This window comes from Nomascus leucogenys, chromosome 7b (genome assembly GCF_006542625.1).
Source record: "Nomascus leucogenys isolate Asia chromosome 7b, Asia_NLE_v1, whole genome shotgun sequence".
Taxonomy (NCBI): domain Eukaryota; kingdom Metazoa; phylum Chordata; class Mammalia; order Primates; family Hylobatidae; genus Nomascus; species Nomascus leucogenys.
In genome coordinates, this window is record NC_044387.1 from 20,186,361 (window position 1) to 20,209,533 (window position 23,173).

The window sequence follows — 23,173 nt, forward strand, 5'->3', positions numbered from 1 at the left end:
CTTTTCTTCCCATATTTAAAGCTCCCTTAACCATCTCTTGCATGGTCAGTCTGGTGGTAACAAATTCCTTTAATGATTGCTTGTCTGGGAAATCTTTAATTTCTCTTTTGCTTATGAAATTTAGTTGGTGGGATGTGACATTCTTGGTTGGACTTTCTTTTCTTTAAAAGTGCTAAAATTAGGCCACCAGTCTCTTCTGACTTGTAAGGTTTCTGCTGAGAAGTCTGTTATTAGTCTTATTTTATTCCTTTTGTAAGTGATACAACCCTTTTCTCTAGCTGTCTTTAAGATTTTCCTCTCATGTTGACCTTGGAAAGTCTGATGACTATGCCTTGGATGATTGTCTTGTCTTGTGTAGTATCTCTCAGGAGTTCTCTGAATTTCTGGAACCTTTATGTTGACCTCTTTAGTAAGATTGGGAACATTTTCATGGGATGTATCCTTGAAAATATTTTTCAAGTTGCTAACTCTCCTTTCTTCTCTCTCAGGAAACCCAGTGAGTTATTGCTTGCTTTATATAATTCTGTATTTCTCAGATGCTTTGTTCATTTTTTACAACTCTTTTTTTTTTTTTTGTCTGACTGCTTGATGTAGGCATTTAGCACTATAAATTTTTAACACTGCTTTAGCCATATCCCAGGGGTATTGACATGTGTCTTTATTTTTATTTGTTTCAAATAATTTTTTGATTTCTGCATTAATGTTATTTTTTATCCATAAGTCATTCAGGAGCAAGTTGTTTAATTTCGATGTAATTTTGTAGTTTTGAGAGAACTGGATTTGAGCTCTGAACATTTTTTCATTCTGATTGGTCTAGTCTGTTGTCAAAACTTCCAAATGTATTTAAAAATTCTTTCAGTCAAGTTTTCAATTCCAGAGTTTCAATTTGGTTCTTTCTTAATATAGCTGTGTTGTCTTTCAAATCTTGAATCATTTTCCCTGCTTCATAGGATTGAATTTCAACTTTCTCTTGGATCTCATTGAGCTTCCTCATCTTACAAATTCTAAATTCTATGTCTGTCATGTCAGACATTTCAATCTGGTTATGTTCCATTTCCAGAGAGCTAGTGTGATCCTTTGGAGGGTAAGGAAAGACTCTGATTTTTTCAGTTGCCAGTATTCTTGCTCTGATTCCTTCTCATCTGAGTGAGCCTAACACTTCTTCATCTTTTGTTTGAATTTGCTGTTGTTTGGATGGGTATTTTTTTTTTCTTTCTTCCCTTGAGAATTTGACTGTGGGTTATGTTCTGGTTAGCTTCTTTACTTAGTGCTTCCAGAAGGCTAAGGCTCTGTTCTGGTTCCTTGGTTGTAGGTAGGTTCCTATAGTGGGTTTAACAAGTATTGCATGTTGAAATAATATATTTTTGTTGGATGGTGTAACTCAGGTTATAGTCCCATAGATGGCACATAAAAATAAGAGCTGGCATATTGCTTCTTATTCATCTGCATTTGCCCCTTTTTGTGTTTCAGTGCATTTGAAGCAGTGCAGTGGGAAGGGAAGGTAGAGAGAGAGTTAAGAGATGACTCCTTCTCCAAATGAATTTTGGGCCTCAGTGGTGTCTCCTTTAATTGCTGGTTTCATGCCCACAGTTCCCTTGCCCCAAGGGGTCTTTGGTGGATGTGCTCCCTCCTTCCTTATGGGTGGTGCATGCTAAGAGTTTGGTCACCAGTAGACCTGTGACTTCCTGGGGACTTACTGATCCTCTGTGTTTGCTATAGTCAGAGTGGGTTATGGGGTATGTCTGCAATTGGTCTGGTGGTCTAGTGGGTCAAGGGTGGAGGATCCTCCAGCAGAGCAATGGCATCATAGATGTGCAAACAGAATGGTGCCTACAGTCCAGGGTTCTCAGCCTAACAGACAGTTGTGGGGCCTGCCCATTTCTTGGTTGTTCAACCTAGTGGTTCTCCCTCCAGCATCCACTCTGGGATTAGGCATGGCCAGCTGGGTTTGTTCCAGTCGTTCTGCACCCAGATAACTGAGCCATGAGGGTCCTTGGGGAAGAAACCGTGGCTGTCTATCAGGTCATACCCTTTCAAGTTCAGTGTTAAAGAGGGAAGGATGCCCAGGTCCCATGCTGGCCCACAAGCCCACTCCACTCTTCTGTTTTGAGTGTTGGTGGTCCTTTCCTGCTTGAACTCCAGCCACAAGTCTCAGTTTGATGTCCCTGGGTGGTGTGTTTAAATTCTGAGAAGTTAGGATGGAGCCCATTTTTCGTCCACTGGCCTCATGGGGTCAAGCACCAGTTGTGCTTGGGGTGCAAACTACCTCCAGGCCACTAGCAAAACACTCAGGTGGCATAGTGGAGGCTGTGTTGTGGGCACACTTCTGCAGAAATGGCCAGACAAGTGGTCTTAGGAGGGGCTGTCAGGCAAGGGCACACATGGATCAGATGCAATTCAGTCCTATAGTAATCGTTACCCTGCTCTCTCCTGTCCTGGCTGAAAGCAGGAGCTGCAGCAAGATCAAGATCCTTGGGGGATGGCCACCAATGATTGTGTTTTGCTGCAGCTGCACGGTGGTGGGGAAATTTCTGGGATCCACAAGGGTTCAAGTTATGCCTCTCCCTGATATACAGGTGGCTCCCCTGCCAGTCTGAAGATCTATGGGTGTAGTGGGAACTCCTGTAGCTAAGATCCCAGAGGTCTGTGGGGAAAGTGTGGTATCCTAGGATTCCTTCACTCACCCCTTTCTTCAGTGCAATTTAGGTTCAGAGGTCAGTTCTGGAACCCAAGCAAGCTTCCCAGCTTCCTCCCTCTTCAACCACAACATCCACCTCACCTCTTCATCCATTTTCAGTGTGTTTTCCCAAAATATCTGTTTTTCCTCTCTTCTTTAAAGATCTATGTTGACCATAAATTGATAGCAGTGAGTTGGGGTGTGTGTATGCCTGTGTGCGTGTGTAAGTAAGGGAGGGGCTTCTTTGTATCTGAAAGTTGAAGTAGTTTAAAAAATAGGTTTGAAATATCTTGTTTGATTAGTTTCATTGTGTGTAAAATTCCTGAAAATGTTCTGCTTCTCACTATAGTTCTCTTTAAAAGGACACATTATGAATATTATAACATATATGCATTTTTCTTTGATCTAGAAAAGCTTTTTGTCATAAAAAGAAAATGAGGGTTATTATTAGGTACAACAGTCAAAGAATGAACTAAGGAGCAGCTCTTGTTTTTTTTTTCATGTAATTCCATTTTAACTAATAGTGTTAGAATCAGAATATAAAACATAAGCAGGAAAGCATGTGATATTTACTAATGACTAAGCTTCCCAACATCTCAAATCATTTTGAAATCAAAATATGAATCTCTCTGATGAATACTCCCAACTCAGCTCTGACAAAGATCTTAAAATAAAAGATAGCTCTAACTATATTATTTCCTCATCATAACCCAGTTTCCCTTGGATAAACATCCTTCACACCAAATAGAATACAGGGACAGAAGATAATGTGTAGAATAAGAAACATAAAAGAGACAGATATTTTGAAAATCTGTTTAAGACAGTATTTCTAATGACCCAACACTATATACTATACTCTTTTTATTTTTAAAGACAAAGATATACAGGCAGAAATGTAAGGAAGTGTCATTGTTATTAGATGAAATACTGTGAATTATTAGTGCCCGGGTGCCTAAGTGTAACACAATGTGAAAAAGGAGATACAGCATATGTTCAGCATATTGGTAAGAACAGATAATGTAGCACAACTGGCCAGAAGCCTAGATCTATTAACAGCATTCTCTTGGTGACCATGACATTAATAGCTGGAAATGTTGGGGGTAGCCTCAAAAGTGGTTATACCTTGTACATCAATATGTTGAATAGAGTTGTCAAGGTAACACATAATGCTATATAGGAACAGAGAAAGTTGTTCATGAACTTGCAAGAGACAAACCAGTGACTTCCAAGTAGTGTGCTTTAGACTTTGTAGGGATCAAAGTGAATAATTTGTGCAGAGTTTCCACAGACATTTTTTTAAGCTTGAAAATATTGTTTGAAACAAAACATTTCTTATGATGTTATCATATATACATAGAAAGCATGTACATAAATGAATATTAATTTTCTATGTAGTATTTTATTTTATTTAGAAATCTAATAATCTAATACTGCTGACAAATCCAAAGGAACAGTGTCTTTAAAAGTTAACAATAATCATATGTTCATTGTTTTTAATACTGTTTATATGTCGAGTCACATTTATTTGTTGAACCATTCTGGTATCCTAGGAATGAAGCCCACTTGATCACAGTGAATCATCAGTTTAATGTGCTACTATATTTGGTTTTCCAGCATTTTGTTGAAAATTTTGGCATCTATGTTCATGAGGGATACTGTCTTATAGTTTTGTTTTCTTTTGTCTTTGTCAGATTTTGGTATTAGGATGATATTGGTTTCATAAGGCAAGGGTTGAAAAACCACCTCTTAGGTAGTGTGCTCACTATTTGGATGATGAGTTAATTTAAGTCTAAACCTAAGCATTATGCAGTATATCCATGTAATAAACCTTCACATAAACCCTCTTGAATATAAAAAGTTAAAAATTCAATAATGTACATAATTAATCAAATTCTTCCTTTTTCTTTTCATCCCTCCTTTTCTTACCTTATTTAATAATCTTTATTGATTTTTGTTTCAAGCTAGCTGCTGGTACAAAATGACACATAAGGCATGTGTGTTAGTCTGTTTTTGTGTCACTAAGGGAATACCTAAGACTGGTTAATTTATGACTAAAATGGTTTTATTTGTCTCATCGTTCTGCAGGCTATATAGGAAGCGTACATTATCATATACACAGCTGCTGGTGAGGCCTCAGGAAGCTTTCAATCATGGTAGAGGGCAAAGCAAGAGCCAGGATATCACATACTAAGATCAGGAGAAAGAGAGATGAAACAGGTGCTACAATCTTAAACTACCAGGTCTCACATGAACTAACAGAGTGAGAACTCACTCGTTACTATGGGGGTGGCACCAAAATATTCATGAAAGATCACCAGGCCTCACTTCCAACATTGGGAATTACATTTCAACATGAAATTTGGAGGGGACAAATATCAAAACTATATCAGCATGGCTGATGATACTGGAGAAATCGCAGTCTAGTAAGGGAAGCAGGTATACACAGATAACTTCAACAAAGTGTGCCATATTTGCTAAAGAAAATACATTTTTATACAGTATTTTTATTAATCAATTATAAACAGAAAGTTCCTGAAAAGAAAACCACCATTTGTAAGATTTTTCTGTAACAACACAGATGCATTTTATTTTCATAAAACTGAACCCTAGTCAGCAACATTGCAAATATTGACCAAAGGAAATTATGGGAGCCTACAGTGGAAGCTGTAAGCTAAAAACTGATGGACATTTGGAGCAATCAGAATAATAAAACCTATGGAAAAGTTCAAAGGCATTCAAAGATGTTTAATGAGAATATTAGGCATTTTCATAAATATTTGGGAAGATAGTTTGCTTTTATAGAGCAAACAGTTTTGTGATGAAGTCCAGAATCTTTTATTAATGAGACTTGGTCAGGCATGACCAAGTGAGTGAAGCAAATTCATATTTTTTTTATAAAGTCATTGTGCTTATTTTCTAATATAAATTTTATTGAGTAATAATAAGCACAGGGGTTGATAAAAATATGTGGAATGTGTGTACATTTTCTGCCATGCCCTCCTTGATTTATTGCTCATATGAGCCACAACATTTTTTTCTTATAAGGTATGAAAAGCCCATCTTAAAATATGGACATTTTCTTATTTGTGGCTTAATTTGTCAAATTGCATGTTATAGGACGATGCTGATAATATTGATTAATGTGATGCTCTGGAATTATTATTATTATTATTATTATTATTATACTTTAAGTTCTGGGATACGTGTGCAGAACATGCAGGTTTGTTACACAGGTATACATGTGCCATGGTGGTTTGCTGCACTCATCAATCTGTCATCTAGGTTTTAAGCCCTGCATGCATTAGGCATTTGTCCTAATGCTCTCACTCCTCCTCGTCTCCTACCCCCTGACAGGCCCCTGTGTGTGATGTTCCCCTCCCTGTGTCCATACGTTCTCATTGTTTGACTCCCACTTATGAGTGAGAGCATGAGGTGTTTGGTTTTCTGTTCCTGTGTTAGTTTGCTGAGAATGATGGTTTTCAGCTTCATCCATGTCCCTGAAAACGACATGAACTCATTCTTTTTTATGGCTGCATAGTATTCCATGATTATATGTGCCACATTTTCTTTATCCAGTCTATCATTTATGGGCAATTGGATTGGTTCCAAGTCTTTGCTATTGTAAACAGTGCTGCAGTAAACATACATGTGCATGTACCTTTATAGTAGAAAGAATTATAATCCTTTGGGTACACACCCAGTAATGGGATTGCTGGTCAAATGGTATTTCTAGTTCTAGATCCTGGAGGAATTGACACACTGTCTTCCACAATGGTTGAACTAATTTACACTCCCACCAACAGTGTAAAGACATTCCTATTTCTCCACATCCTCTCCAGCATCTGTTGTTTCTGGGCTTTTTGATGATTGCCATTCTAACTGGCATGAGATGGTAGCTCATTGTGGTTTTGATTTGCATATCTCTCTCTAATGACAATTGATGATGAGCTGTTTTCATGTTTGTTGGCTGCATAAATGTCTTCTTTTGAGAAGTGTCTGTTCATATCCTTCACCCACTTTTTGATGGGGTTGTTTGTTTTATTTCTTGTAAATTTTTTTACATTCCTTGTAGGTTCTGGATATTAGACCTTTGTCAGTTGGATAGATTGCAAAAATTTTCTCTCATTCTGTAGGTTGCCAGTTCACTCTGATGATAGTTTCTTTTTGTGTACAGAAGCTCTTTAGTTTAATTAGATCCCATTTGTCAGTTTTGGCTTTCATGGCAATTGTTTTCAGTGTTTTAATCATGAAGTCTTTGCCCATGCCTATGCCCTGCATGGTATTGCCTAGGTTTTGTTCTAGGGTTTTTATGGTTTTAGGTTTTACATTTAAGTCTTTACTCCATCTTGTGTTAAGTTTTGCATAAGGTGTAAGGAAGGGGTCCAGTTTCAGTTTTCTGCATATGGCTAGCCAGTTTTCCCAACGCCATTTGTTAAATAGGAAATCCTTTCCCCATTGCTTGTTTTGTCAGGTTTGTCAAAGATCAGATGGTTATAGATGTTTGGAGTTACTTCTGAGGCCTCTGTTCTGTTCCACTGGTTTATATATTTGTTTTGGTACAAGTACCATGCTGTTTTGGTTCCTGTAGCTTTATAGTATAGTTTGAAGTCAGGTAGCATGATGCCTCCAGCTTTATTCTTTTGGCTTAGATTGTCTTGGCTGTACGGGCTCCTTTTTTCTTCCATATGAAATTTAAAGTAGTTTTTTCTAATTCTGTGAAGAAAGTCAATGGTAGCTTGATGGGAATAGCATTTAATCTACAAATTACTTTGGGCAGTATGGCCGTTTTCATTATATTGATCCTTCCTATCCATGAGCATGGAATGTTTTTCCATTTGTTTGTGCTGTCTCTTATTTCCTTGAACAGTGGTTTGTAATTCTCCTTGAATAGGTCCTTCACTTCTCTTGTAAGTTGTATTCCTAAGTATTTTATTTTCTTTGTAGTAATTGTGAATGGGAGTTCACTCATGATTTGGCTCTCTGTTCATCTATTATTGGTGTATAGGAATGTTTGTGATTTTTGCACATTGATTTTGTATCCTGAGATGATGGGGTTTTCTAAATACACAATCGTGTCATCTGCAAACAGAGACAATTTGACTTTCTCTCTTCCTATTTGAATGTCTTTTATTTCTTTCTCTTCCCTGATTGCCCTGGCCAGAACTTTTAATAGTGTGTTTAATAGTGTGTTGAATCCTTGTCTTGTGCCTGTTTTCAAAGGGAATGCTTCTAGCTTTTGCCCATTCAGTATGATATTGGCTGTGGGTTTGTCATTAATAGCTCTTATTATTTTGAGATATGTTTCATCAATACCTAGTTTATTAAGTATTTTTAGTATGAATAGGTGTTGAATTTCATCAAAGGCCTTTTCTGCATCTATTGAGATAATCATGCGGTTTTTGTCCTTGGTTCTGTTTATGTGATGGGCTATGTTTATTGATTTGCATATGTTGGACCAGCCTTGCATCACAGGGATAAAGCCGACTTGATTGTGGTGAATAAACTTTTTGATGTGCTGCTGGATTTGGTTTGCCAGTATTTTATTGAGAATTTTTGCATCAATGTTCATCAGGGATATTGGCCTGAAATTTTCTTTTTTTGTTATGTCTCTGCCAGGTTTTGGTATCATGATGATGCTGGACTCATAAAATGAGTTAGGGAGAAGTCCCTCTCTTTCTGTTGGAGTACTTTCAGAAGGAATGGTACCAGCTCCTCTTTGTACCTGTGGTAGAATTCGGCTGTGAATTTGTATGGTCCTGGGCTTTTCTTGGTTGATAGGCTATTAATTAATGTCTCAATTTCAGAACTTATTATTGGTCTATTCAGGGATTTGACTCTTCCTTGTTTAGTCTTGGGGAAGTGTATGTGTCCAGGAATTTATCCATTTCTTCTAGATTTTCTAGTTTATTTGCATAGTGGTGTTTATAGTATTCTTTGATGGTAGTTTGTATTTCTGTGGGATCAGTGGTAATATCTCCTTTATCATTTTTTATTGTGTGTATTTATTATTCTCTCTTTTCTTCTTTATTAGCCTGGCTAGCCATCTATTTTATTAATCTTTTCAAAAAATTAGTTCCTGGATACATTACTTTTTTGAAAGGTTTTTTGTGTCTCTATTTCTTTCAGTTCTGCTCTGATCTTAGTTATTTCTTGCCTTCTGCTAGCGTTTTAATTTGCTTTTGCTTCTCTAGTTCCTTTAATTGTGATGTTAGGGTATCAGTTTCAGATCTTTCCCTCTTTCTGATGTGGGTCCGCTGCTCTTTTCAGCGCTGGCAGGCAGGAACGTTTAATTCTGCTGAAGCTGCACCCACAGCCGCCCCTTCCTCCGGGTGCTCTGTCCCAGGGAGATGGGAGTTTTATCTATAAGCCCCTGACTGTGGCTGCTACCTTTCTTTCAGAGACGCCTTGCACAGTGAGGAGGAATCTAGAGAGGCGTCTGGTCACAGCCACTTTGCCACGCTGCAGTGAATTCCACACAGTCGAAACTTCCTTAACACTGTGAGGGGAAAGCCTCCTAATCAAGCCTCAGTAATGGTGAATGCCTCTCCCCCTCAACAAGCTAGATCATCCCAGGTTCACTTCAGGCTGCTGTGCTGGCAGCGAGAATTTCACGCCAGTAGTTCTAAACTTGCTGGGCTCAGTGGGAGTGGGAACTGCTCAACGAGACCACTTGGCTCCCTGGCTTCAGCCCCCTTTCCAGGGGAGTGAAGGGTTCTGTTTCCCTGGGGTTCCAGGTGCCACTGGGGTATGAAAAAACAAACAAACAAAACTCCTGCAGCTAGCTCAATGTGTGCCCAAACAGCCTCCCAGTTTGTGCTTAAAACCTAGGGCCTTGGTGGTGTAGGCACACAAGGGAATCTCCTGGTCTGCGGGTTGCAAAAACCGTGGGAAAAAAACATAGTATCTGGATAGCACAGTCCCTCACGGCTTCCCTTGACTAGGGGTGGGAGGTCCCCAGCCCCTTGTACCTACCAGGTGAGGCGATGCCCCACCTGCTTCTGCTCGCCCTCCATGGGTTGCATCCACTGTCTAACCAGTCCCAATGAGATGAATTGGGTACCTCAGCTGGAAATGCAAAAATCACCCACCTTCTGCTTTGGTTTCTGCTGGGAGCTGCAGACTGGAGCTTTTCCCATTGGGTCATCTTGCCCAGGAATCCATGATGTTCTGGAATTGTTATCTCTCTCTCTCTTTTTTTTTTTTTTTTTTTTTTGAGATGGAGTCTCCCTCTCGCCCAGGCTGGAGTGCAGTGGCGCGATCTTGGCTCACTGCAAGCTCTGCCTCCCAGGTTCACACAATTCTCCTGTCTCAACCTCCCAACTAGTCGGGACTACAGGTGCCCGCCACCATGCCCGGCTAATTTTTTGTATTTTTAGTAGAGATGGGGTTTCACCGTGTTAGCCAGGATAGTCTTGGTCTTCTAACCTCGTGATTCTCCCGCATTGGCCTCCCAAAGTGCTAGGATTATAGGCGTGAGCCACCGTGCCCAGCCTATAATCTGTTTTTATGCATTGCTTTTGTTTATTACTTTGGATAATTTTAAGGTAAATGGACATAATATTTGTTAGGCATTCTGGTTGAAGTGCTGAATATATTTTAACTAAGATTTAAGATTTTAAGATTTATTATAGGCTATAATAATTTAGATTATGTGGTTTTGGTATAGAGATAGAAATACAGATCAATGGGACAGAATAGAGAACCCAGTAAATAACCTACTCAAATATGCCCAGCTTATTTTTGACAAAAGTGAAAATACAATTCAACTCAGGAAGAAGGTCTTTGAAACAAATGGTGCTGGAATAATTGGATATCCAGAGGCAAATAAATAAAAGGTGACCTAAGCTCATACCACAAAAATTAACTCAAAATAATTCATAAAATTAAATTTTATATGTAAAAATCTAAAAATTTCAGAAGAAAATAAAGGAGGACATCTTTGGGACCTACGGCAAGGCATGGTATTAGAAGAGTTTTAGGCTTGACATCAAGAGCACAATCCTTAAGAAAGAAAAAAAGGCAATAATTTGGATTACATTCGAACAAACAAACCATGTTGAAAGAAAAAGGATGACTTTTCTCAATATATTATCACATACGTTTTGATAAAAATTTTCAAATCCAAGATGCATAGTTTTCCAAATATTCTTTCTAACAAGTTACATTTTATAGCAATTTCTCACTAGCTTATTAATTTATGCTATGAGACTCTGTTTCCAATGTATAGTGTTAAGTGATATAACACAGTAATCTGAAAATGTAATGAAATTGTCAAAATATTAGATTCCTACGAATAACATTTTTAGTGTTTACAATATTATTTTCATTTTTTCAAGTATATATATGTAAGCAATTTAAATGACAACTTTTGCAAGATTCAGAAAATTGAAAATATACTCTAAATTGTCATAGTAATGTTAATAGTAGGAATTTCCAATTGAAAATAGGAATTTCAATAAAGAGATAAATATTAAAATGAGATTATTAGAAACTGTAAAATTATCAAAGGAATGTCCACAGCAGAGCTTTTAAGAAATTTCAATTTAACAGGAGCTATAAGTGGTTAAGAAATACTATCTGTGTTTTGATCCACCATTTATTGCAAATTAGTTGCTTATAATTGAAAACAAACAGAAAACCCAATTATGAAATCTTAAAGAATGAAGTAAATTTATTGATTCATTCAAATGAAAGTGCTAGAAGGAGTTCAGAAAACAGACATGGTTTCATCTGGGATCTGGATTTGGTTTTGCTCCAGCTCTCATGTGTCTACCAACATGTGGGTAATGGCGTGATGTTTAGTTTGGGTAACTCATAGTTGAAGATGTCTGGACGAAGGAGCTATTCTCACAACCATGGAACAAAGTTCCAAAGCTTTATGTTGATTGAGACACCATTCAATGCCTGTTTTCTGTGCAATGAAATGTGGTAGTTTTACTGGGCATCAATAGCTTAATACTCTGGCTCAGATCCCAAGTGAAAGAGACCCCACTTCGTTCTGGAAAATGAAGCCAAGTTAATCCTGCCTAACTGTGTTTTTATAAGGACAGCATTAAGGAGTGACTGTTGGGATATTTGCTGGGTATTTTGTATCTGTTTCTTAATCAGGGAGACAAGGTGAACTATGGAATTGAACAAATTATTGGTGGGATTTATCTGAAGCACCAGAGCTATAGGCCTTGAGTAACTGCTTGGATAATGAGGTTTTCTCTGTGAAGAATTGGGAAAAATATAGATAAGAAAGAAAAAGAAAAAGGAAAATGATGTGATTGAAAGTACTGTGTTTCTCAGTTGCTGGTGCTGTCACAATTTTGTGAAGAACATGTTATTTTTGTTTGTGAATATTTGATACTTCATATGAAACATTGACAGTACACTGAGACTTGTGGAGCAGATGAAAAGTGAAATTGGCAGAAAGAAAAAAAAAGCTCAACTCATCAGACATCAAAAATAAGCACACGAATTTCGATAAAATATTACATTCCCACTGGAGTCCTTAGACTTCCTAACTACAATATTTACTTACAAAACAAGTTACAATAAAATATATATACATATATATTTGGTTGTAGAACAGAAACAAAACTTGTTTTATAAATCTCAGTATAAAATATTTAAATAATCAATTGTATCAGAAAATATCAACCTAAAGCAAGGTTTAAGAACTGAACACCTTTTTTCTACACTTGTGACTCATGAAAAAAAGGTAAAATGGAAGTCATAATATAAAGTGGGGCTTATGTGGTAGTCTGGATATAGCGTATTAATTTTAGACATAAAGATTAAATAAGAATGAATGTGTGGGATCGAAAGAGATAGTGAGGTCAGGAGGCTGCAAAGATCTCAGAGTAACAAAAGGGATAAAGAGAAGTCTGACCTAGGGAAATTCCATAGATAGATTTTGTTTTTGACAGATTTCATAGATAACGTGTAGTGGGGGGCGTGACATATCAGATGAGATGACATTTCCCACAAATAGACTGAGCATGTGCAGTTCAGTCTCTGAATATTTGAGCTAGATTTACCCAGGAACAGATTGATTTTCCTTCGTCTCCCAATCAAAACCCCCAGCAGGCTTTTATCTTTTGAAGTTGACAAACTGATTCTAAATCATATTAAAAAAATGAACGCTGAAATGTTTGAAAAGAACTTAGTTAAAGAATTTTGCTACCTGATTTCAAGACTTTAAAACTAGTTACCTACAGCATATTAATGGTGAAAGTATTGATGAATATATTAGTGGAACAGAAGAAGGTTTCCAGAATAAACTCACACATATGTGATCAATTATGTTTTCCATAAATGTGCTCAGGTAATTTAATGAAGAAAGGATAGACTTTCCATAAAATGGTGATCAGGAAACTGTATATTCATAAGTTAAAAACATTAATCTGGACCAATATCTGATATCATTCACAAAAATTAAGTTCAGATGGATCACGTAGCTAAATATAAATTATAAATGTTCTAGAAGGAAACAAGGCTAATATCTTAGGACACAAAAACTGCTAACAATAAAAATAACAGAAATAATGCACTGGACTTCATTGCAAGGAAAAACAGTTCTTCAAAAGATAATACTATAAAAAACATACACTGAGGTACAATAGTTTAATATTTGCAATATAAATTTCTGACTAAAAACTCATTCAGCATACATAATACATAAAGATAATAAAGATGAGATATACAAATGAATACATGACAAATAATCAAATAAAAATAATTTAAAAACTTTAATCAAGAAAACATGTAATTCGTCAATGAAAATACATTGACATAGTGTCCAGGAAAATAAAAATTAAAGTCACAATGATATGCAGCTTCAGAATGCAAAGAATGGCTGAAATTAAAGAGACTGGTTATAATACAAAGTGTCTCAGAGGAGGTGAGAGTATAAAATTATAAAAACTTGTAAAACAGGCAGGGTGTGGTGGTTCACGCCTGTAATCCCCGCACTTTGGGAGGCCAAGGCAGGCGGATCACCTGAGGTCAGGAGTTTGAGACCAGCCTGGCCAACATCATTTAGTAGAGATGGCGAAACCCCATCTCTACTAAAAATACAAAAATCAGTTGGGTGTGGTGGCTCACTCCTGTAATCCCAGTACTCGGGAGCATAAGACAGGAGAATAGCTGGAACCTGGGAGGCAGAAATTGCAGTGAGCTGAGATCGCACCATTGCACTTCATCCTGGGCAACAAGAGCGAAACTCCATCTAAAGAGAAAAAAAATCTTATAAAACAATGTGACAGTTTCTTATAAAGTTAAACATACACCTAAACAATGACCCGGTAATTTAATTCCTATTTACCCTCAATGATATAAAAACATATGTATAAAAATGTTCACAGCAGTTTCAGTCAAAGTAACCAAATATTGGACAAAAGACTAATTGTCTATCTTTGGGTTAATAGATACATCTATATAATGGAATACCACCTAGCAACTGAAAGGAGTACTGCATTTTTCGAAAAGAATAAACATATAATGCAATTAGGATGAGTGAAAGAAGACTGACATACAATGAAATGTGCCCTGCATGCTTCTAGTAAAATTAAGCTCTGAAAAAAAAAAAAACAAAAAACCTAAGATTTGATGATAAATATCAAGTCAATACTTGCCTAGGGTTTCGATGGACTGCAATGGGGACATATAATACTTTTTGGGAGGATGTAAGGAGTAATGACACCTTACTGAGGTGTCATTAATATATTTCGTATATTTGCCCATACACGTTCATTTGTAAAATTAAAATTTGTGCAGTTTAAGAAAAATCATACCTCAATAAAGTTGATTTTAAAAAGCAAACAAAAAGTATTGTTGACATTTGGTTTCAAATGATTTTAGTCTTTTTAAATTATAAAGCTATAAATCTCTATCATATTGTCCAACAGTCTTACAAAGCCCAAGAAAATTAGAAAGATTGAAAATGATGAGTGTTAGTAGGAAAAGAAAACACTATATGAAGTGTACAAAGACTTTAAAACGATTTTCATTGATAAAAGACTTTCAGAAGATTGAGGCATGTAGAATGGCAATTTTGGCAGATAGCAAAATCTGAAAAGAAAAAAGGAAATGTGTATATTCATAGGGTGTACTTTTTCTTTGCTTTATAAATCACTATGGATTTGAAAACACACAAGTAATATTAAGAAGAAGAATTTCTGGAACTTTTGAGTATTAAGACAAAGCTAGAGAGCTTCTTATTTCACAACGTAAGCCATGCTTGGATAAGAATAAATGAACTCTCTAGCAAAAAGACCAAGTTTAGTTTGAAATTATGATCCTGTGACAATTACGAATTTTGTAAAACACTTTCTCTCAGATGTATAAATTATCCTCTTTCTGTCTCTTTTCTCCCTCCTTACCTGCCTCCTTCTTCCCAATAATAACATAAATTCTTGTGAATAAACCTGTGTTCTTATTTTAAATACAATTTATATATAACAATGTGCTGTTATTTGTAATTGAAAAACAGTCCATTGTTACAATAACCTTTTTTATTTCCCTGGGTCCCTGGAAATTAATATTTCTATTACCAAGGATATTGACCTATTTTTCCCCCTGACAATGCAGGCCTGTAAGTGCAAATACTATAAGCAAATTTCTTGAGATAAGGCTCTGTGTCTCAGAAGGAATTCAGACAGCAATGCCCAATGTACAGTTAATGAACCATATCATAAAGACACATATTGCTAGATAATGAAAAGTGATAGATACACAAACATTTGCAGTATTTAGGTAAAGTTTAGGTCAGATGTATTTTGACCCTCACCATCTGGGTATAAGTTATAAATATGTATACAGATCATTTTTGAATACATATTTTGTCTTTGTGATGATGGATAGATATGTTTCCAGCAGGAAAGGTATTCAAAAGTACACAGTCTGCTTCTCTTAAGTATTGCCAACATAATTCTCATCTACATTCTATATGTCGAGTCTTAAGCAACAGATTATAAAACCTACAACATTTTGTTTGATTGAAGTTGAAAATAGCTTTAATACTATTTTGGTGCACTTTCTTTGTGAGAATGTTGTGTGTGTGCATACATGTGATGTACAATTTAAAGTGTAAGATTCTACCTGAAAATATCTTACTATTTTTAATTTTAAAATTGAGGCTAATGCTACTGTGAAACATACTGATGATTCTATAACCACTGCACAATGTGTTTTCTATAACTAAGTGAATAAACATTATGCAACATTTTAAGTTTTGGAATAAATAAATACTATGCTTTCTTATTCCATGCTATGAGGGACGTTTATTTTTATGGCTGCCACTTCTGAATCTCATTGAATCTGAACAAAACAAAACTAAAGAAGGGATACTCTTTCTGAATGATTGTTATTATCTTCTCAGAAGCTATGCCTTCCATCACTTTTAAACAAAACTGTCACTTTGCAAAATTAGATTATTAATTTCCATGAGGCGTGAATCTCAATCTTTGTAGTACTTTTTCAATATAATCATTAAGAGAAAGTTCATGAATACTTAATCAAAAAGAGGCATTTGCATCATATAAATACCTCCAATCTCCTATTCTGTATGCAGTGGCTGCATTACCATCTGGCAAAGGTTTCAGTTGACTGATACTGAAGCAATAAATTAATACAGTAAAAGATACTACCAGTAGTTTTAAACCAATTAAAATGCTTGAAGGAGGCTCAATGCATGTTAAAATGTTATGCCTACGTCTGCCAACAGCTATGCACGAAAGCAATATAATGAGCCAACCATGGCTGAAAGGAAGTTAGCAGGAGTCAAGGGTGTTCTTCATTGCTGGCACTTAAAACAAAGGCTTACACAATTAAAAAGTAAATACTGGTACATGCCCATGCTTATCACAACAGCATCCTCATTTCTCAGGCATAGCATGAAACTGTTTATTCTTATTGAACATATAAATACCATTCTTTTTCAAATGACAAAGTTTTTGATTTCATGTCTCTGAAAAATTTCCACTTGTTGGGATCTATTTAAAAAACTAACATTGAATTTACAAAATTTCCAGAAATCACTTCAGAATTAGAAAAGATAGATATTTACAACAACATGATTTTGAAAAAAGTATTTTTCTCTAGTTTTATTTTTAAATGTTGTTTTGTTTTTTGTTAAAGCTAGTTTTTGTATAAAAAACGGATAAAAAGAAAGCAAGCGAATATTTCATAGAATTTTTCCCATTATGTAGATGATTCTCGTAATATCATTTATATTCAATGTGTATTTATCTGGATTCACACAATAGAGTAAAACGAATTAGAGAACAATTCATTCTCATAAGGCATGTCTAGTACATTGGCATAAACTGATAATCAACAAATTAGAAAAATGTAAAGTATACGTTTCTTATCTTAAGAAATTTAAAATATTTTCCCAAGACAAAATGAGATTATCTATCTCCACCAAGATTATCTATATCTACCTATCAGTCAGTCAATCATTCATTATCTGTTTAAAATCTATCATCTATTTCTAGATGGACAGCATTGATATTCATTATGAATAGAAAAAAACACAAATAGTGGTCCAGTAACTTGAAAAACTCTAAGAACATGCACTTTGTTCCACTTTGATCCACCATGATCCACTTTGCCTTATCATAGTGCCTATAAAATCCAGAAAGCTTCCAATAAATAGTAGTTATCACTATTGTCAAGAATATTATTCTACTAGGAAAACATCTATATATGCTATAAGCTATTTAAGTTGATGTAATTCATACCTAATTTCAATTCTATTCCAAACAAATAAATTGACCCTTCTATTTATTTTACTCATCCTTTGGTAACCAGAATATGCATCTGATGATAATTTTTAAACACAAGACTATTTTTGTAAACCACTCTGCAAAGTATATACCATTTACTGATAATACTAATGTCATAAGAGTGCTATCACTGAAATTTGCAACCCCAAAATGCTTTACAGTTTTTTAGTGATAAATATTAAAACATGGAAAGCTTACAATATTGTTTCCTATGCTCATCAAATATGAATTGAGTAGATTATTATTATGGTAGTTTTGAGATATGGTACACCTGTGTGAAACATTATTATAATAAGTTATATCCAATTTGCATAATGTCAATCAATTAACATTCAATAAAATGTCTTTATTTTAAATTAAAATAATGTTTTCCTAACCTCATAATAAGTAAGATTGTGATTAAACTTGTATTTCCTGAACAAAAGTCATTTATAACATAATTACTTCTCACATTAATGTTTGTAATGTGATCATAAAAGCAGACTTTTCATTGAAATACAGGCAGACACAACGTTATATTTCATATAAAGAGATTAAATCGTGACGAGGTAAAAAAAATACATTTCTTCCGCCAATTAAATATTCAAAATGTTAACAATATTAAACTTATGCTATTATGTGATCATTATCCCTTTTCGGAGGTCCCACAACCTCCATTGCATTAATTTTGTTTCTATTTAAATTCTACTAAACTTCTGCCTTATTGGCCATAGGCTATGCAGAATTGAACATAGGATAACAAGGTAAGATCAATAAATAGAGGGAAAATAAAAGTGTCATTGTTTTCTTTCCCATCACCCCTATCTCCAGCTTCTGGTAACCAACTTTTTAAACTCTACATCTATGAATTCAACTTCATTATATTCCACATAAAAATGATATCATATTCTATTTGTCTTTCTGTGCCTGTCCTATTTTATTTACCATAATGCCTTTCATATCCATCCATGTTGTTGCAAACGGCAAGATTTCCCCTTTTTAAAGTCTGAACAGTATTCCATTGCGTACATATCTCAAATTTTTGTATCTATTCATCCATTGATGGACACTTAGGTTTTTTCCATGTCTTGGCTATTGTGACTAATGCTGCAATGAACATGGGATTGTGTACATCTCATCAACATATTGATTTCAGTTCCTCTGAGAATTCCAGAAATGGAATTTCTAGATCACATGGCAGTTCTAGTTTTAGTGTTTTGAGAAAGCTTCATACCATTTTCTATAATGGTCGTACTAATTTACATTCCCACCAATAATACATAGGAATTCCCATTTCTCTTCATCCTCTCCAATACTTAGCTTTCATCTTTTAAAGATATCATTTTAATAGGTGTGAGGTGATATCTCATTGTGGTTTCAATTTGCATTTTCCTAGTGATTAGTGATGCTGAACATTTTTTTTTTCATGTATCTGTTGGCCATGTGTATTTCTTCTTATGAGAAATAATGTGGCCGATTTTTAAGTCAGGTTATTTGTTTTCTGGCTGTAGGGTTGTCTGTATTCCTTATATGTTTTGAATATTAACTACCTTATTGGGATTTGTAGCTTGCAAATATTCTTTCCCATTTTTAGGTTTTCTTTTCACTGTGTCGATTGTTTCCTTTGCTGTATAGAAGCTTTTAGTTTTATTTCATCCTATTTGTCTAATTCTGTTTTGTTGTCTGTGTATTTGGGATCATTCACCCTTATGTTTTCTCTTAGTAGTTTCCATTTTTATTTTTACTTTTAATTTTTTTTTTTAAGACAGAATCTCACTCTGTCACTCAGGTTGGAGTGCAGTGGCATGACTATAGCTCACTGCAACCTCAGATTCCTGGGTTCAAGCAATCCCCCCACCTTAGCCTCCCAAGTAGTTGAAACTATAGGCATGCACCACTATGCCCAGCTATTTTTTTTTAAATGTTCTCAATTAATTAATTTATTTTTGAGATAGGATCTGGCTCTGTTCCAAACTGGAGTGCAGTGTGGTGCAATCACAGCTCACTATAGCCTTGACCTCCCAGCTTCAAGAGATCCACCCACCTCAGCCTCCTGTGTAGCTGGGACTACAGGAGCACACCACCACAACTGGCTAATTTTAAAAATTTTTTGGTAGAGGAGGTCTTGTTATGTTGCCTAGGCTGGTCTAGACTTCCTGGCTCAAGTAATCCCTCCGCCTCATCTCTGAAAGTGCTGAGAATACAGTTATGAGCCACTGTGCCCAGCTTCAAGTCTTATGTATGTTAATTCCACACTGTGTTGATTTTTGTATATGATATAAGATAAGGGTATTTCTTTCTCCTACTTGTATATATTCAATTTTTCCACCTCAGTTAGTGAACAGACTGTCCTTTTCCCATTGTGTGCTCTTGGCATCTTTATCAAAAATCAGTTGACCATAAATACATGGGTTTAGTTCTGGGTTTTTTATCCTGCTTCATCAGTCAACATATCTGTTTTTATGCTAATACCGTGCTCATTTGAGGACAATTGTTTAAAATTTGTTTCAAAATCAAGGAGTGTGATGCCACCATCTTATGACTTTTTTGACTATTTGGGGTAGTTTGTGACTCAATACAAATTTAATAATAGTTTTTCTTTCATTTCTGTAAAATGTGACATTGAAATTTTGCTAGGGATTGCATTGAATTTATTGCTTTGAATAATATGAACATTTTAAAAATACTAATTCTAATTAATGAACACAAGAGACCTCTCCATTTATTTGTATTTTCTTCAAATTCTTCTTTTTTTTCTTTTAAGAAGGAGTCTTGCTCTGTCGCCCAGGCTGCAGTGCAGTGGCGTGATCTCAGCTCACTGCAAGCTCTGCCTCCTGGGTTCACGCTATTCTCCTGCCTCAGCCTCCCGAGTAGCTGGGACTACAGGTGCCCGCCACCACACCTGGCTAATTTTTTGTATTTTTAGTAGAGACGGGATTTCACCGTGTTAGCCAGGATGGTCTCAATCTCCTGACCTTATGATCTGCCCACCTCAGACTCCCAAAGTGCTGGGATTATAGGCATGAGCCACCGCTCCCTGCCCAAATTTTTTTAAAAAATAATTTCTATTTTTAATTCTGGGGTACATAGCCGGTGCATATATTAATGGGGCACATGAGATATTTTGATATAGGCATGGAATATGAAATAAGAATATCTTGGGGAATGAGTTATCTATCCCCTCAAGCATTTATCCTTTGAGTTACAAACAATCCAATTACACTCTTTATTTTACAATGTACAATTATTATAGTCACCCTGTTGTGTAATCAAATAGTAGGTTTTATTCATTCTTTTTAACTACGTTTGTACCCGTTAACAATCTCCACCTCCCCATCAGCCTCTCACTACCCTTTCCAGCCTCTGAGAACCATCCTTTTACTCTCTGTGTCCATGAGTTCAATTGTTCTGATTTTTAGATCCCACAATTAAGTGAGAACATGTAATGTTTGTCTTTCTGTGTCTGGCTTATTTCACTTAACATAATGATCTCCAATTCCATCCAAGTTGTTACAGTTGACTGTATTTCATTATTTTTTATGGTTAAAGAGTACTCCATTGTGAATATGTACTACATTCTTTTTTTAATCCACTGATGGACACTTAGGTTGCTTCCAAATCTCGGCTATTGTGAACAGTGCTGCAACGAACATAAAAAGTGCAGATATGTCTTTGAAATACTGATTTCCATTTGAGTTTTGAGTATATACTCAGCATTGAGATTGCTGGATCATATGGTAGCTCAAATTTTAGATGATTTTTTTTGGAGGAAACTCCAAAATGTTTCCCATAGGGGGAAACATCTTTTAGTCTTTCTGTTCACACCCTGTGTTCGCTCCCTAATTCTGCTGGCTGCCCTCCGTGAGGACCTCTGTGAGATACAGGCAGGGTTGGCTTCCCTGGGCTCCAGCTGTAGAATTGGAGTGCCTATAACGCAGTTCTCACTACTGCTTTGACTTTCATATTTTGCATGGCTCCCTAAATCTGTTCAGTTCTAGGTAAGGTTAAATCCTTCTGCCATGATTGGGATTTTCAGATTTCCTGTTGGGGATATGTGCTCTCACACTTTGGGAACTCACAGTGTTTTGCTTGTTTGGCTGAATTTGCAGCAGCCTGTGGCTTCTTTCAAAGGATATGTGAATTCTTTTGGTTTTCTTGGTATGTTCCTGTGGTGGTTCTTACAGCAAAGGATCCCGGTGTGAGTCTCCACATGCTGTTTTATCTGTCCAAGTTGGGAGCTGCACATTAGCCCTGTCTCCTATCTGCCATCTTCCTAAGGCCAATAGCTCTTAGATTTGCCCTCTTTAAGCTATTTTTGAAATCCCATAGGTGTGCTTCATTGTTTTTTATTCTTTTTTCTTTTGTCTCTTCTGACTGCATTTTCAATTAGCCTGTCTTCAAGCTCACTAATTCTTTCTTCTGCTTGATCAATTCTGCTGTTAAAGGACTCAGATGCATTCTTCAGTATGCTAATTGCATTTTTTCAGCTCCAGAATTTCTGCTTGAATCTTTTTAATTATTTCAGTCTCTTTGTTAAATTTATCTGATAGAATTCTACATTCCTTCTCTTTATTATCTTAACTTTCTTTGAATTTCCTCAACACAGCTATCTTGAATATTCTGCCTGAAAAGTCATATATTTTTGTTTCTCCAGGATTAATCCCCGGTGCCTTGTTTAATTTATTTGGTGAGCATTGAAGAGTTAGGTATTTATTGTAGCCTTTTTACTGTCTGGGCTTTTTTGTAGCCGTCCTTCTTGGAAAGGCTTTGCAACTATTTGAAAAGACTTGGGTGTTGTGATCTATGCTGTATCTGCTTTAGGGGGCACCCCAGGTCCAGTAACGCTGTGGTTCTGGTAGACTCCTAGAGGTGCTGCCTTGATGTTCTTGGAGATAATCCAGGAGGTTTTCTGGATTACCAGGAAGAGACTTTTGTTCTCTTCCCTTACTGTCTCCTAAATGAACAGTCTTTCTCTGTCTGTACTGAACCACCCAAAGCTGGGAGTAGAGTGATGCCAGCTTCTTTGTGGCCACCAGCCCTATGACTGTGCTGGGTTAGACCTGGAGTCAGCACAGCACTGGGTCTCACTCAAGGCTTGCTGTAACCACTCCCTGTCTACTGCCTAGGTTTTCTCTAGGCCCTTGGGCTTTGTAGTAAGCAGGTGACAAAACCAGCTAGAAGTGTTTCCTTCCCTTCAGGGCAGTGGGGTCCCCCAGGCCCTCGGTTGGTCCAGATGCACAGTTCGAGAAACCATAGAAGTCTACCTGGTGTTCTATTGCACTGTGGTTGAGCTGGCAGTCAAACCACAAGACATAGTCCATCCCACTCTTCCCTCCCCTTTACAAAGGCAGAGGAGCCTCACTTCGTAGCCACCACCACCCTAGGCCATGAGGAGTACTGCTAGACTACCATCCATGTTCCCTAATGACCCAAGAAGGGCTCCTAAGTCAGCGTGGGGTGAATGCTGCCTGGCTTCAAACTCACCCTTCAGGACGGGCATTGAGCTCCCCTCTGGTCCACAACGTGTCCCGAAATGTTATCCAAGAGTCAAGTCTTGGAGTCAGGGACCCCCAAGAGCCCACTTGGTGCTGGTACCTAAGGTGTAAGGTAACGTCCCCTTTACTTTTCCCTCTGCTTTTCTCAAACAGAGTGAATTTTTTTTCCCATAGCTACCATAGCTGGTAATGTGGTGAGTCTCACCTGAAGCCAGCAAGTCTCAGAGGCTCACCCGAGGCCCTCAACA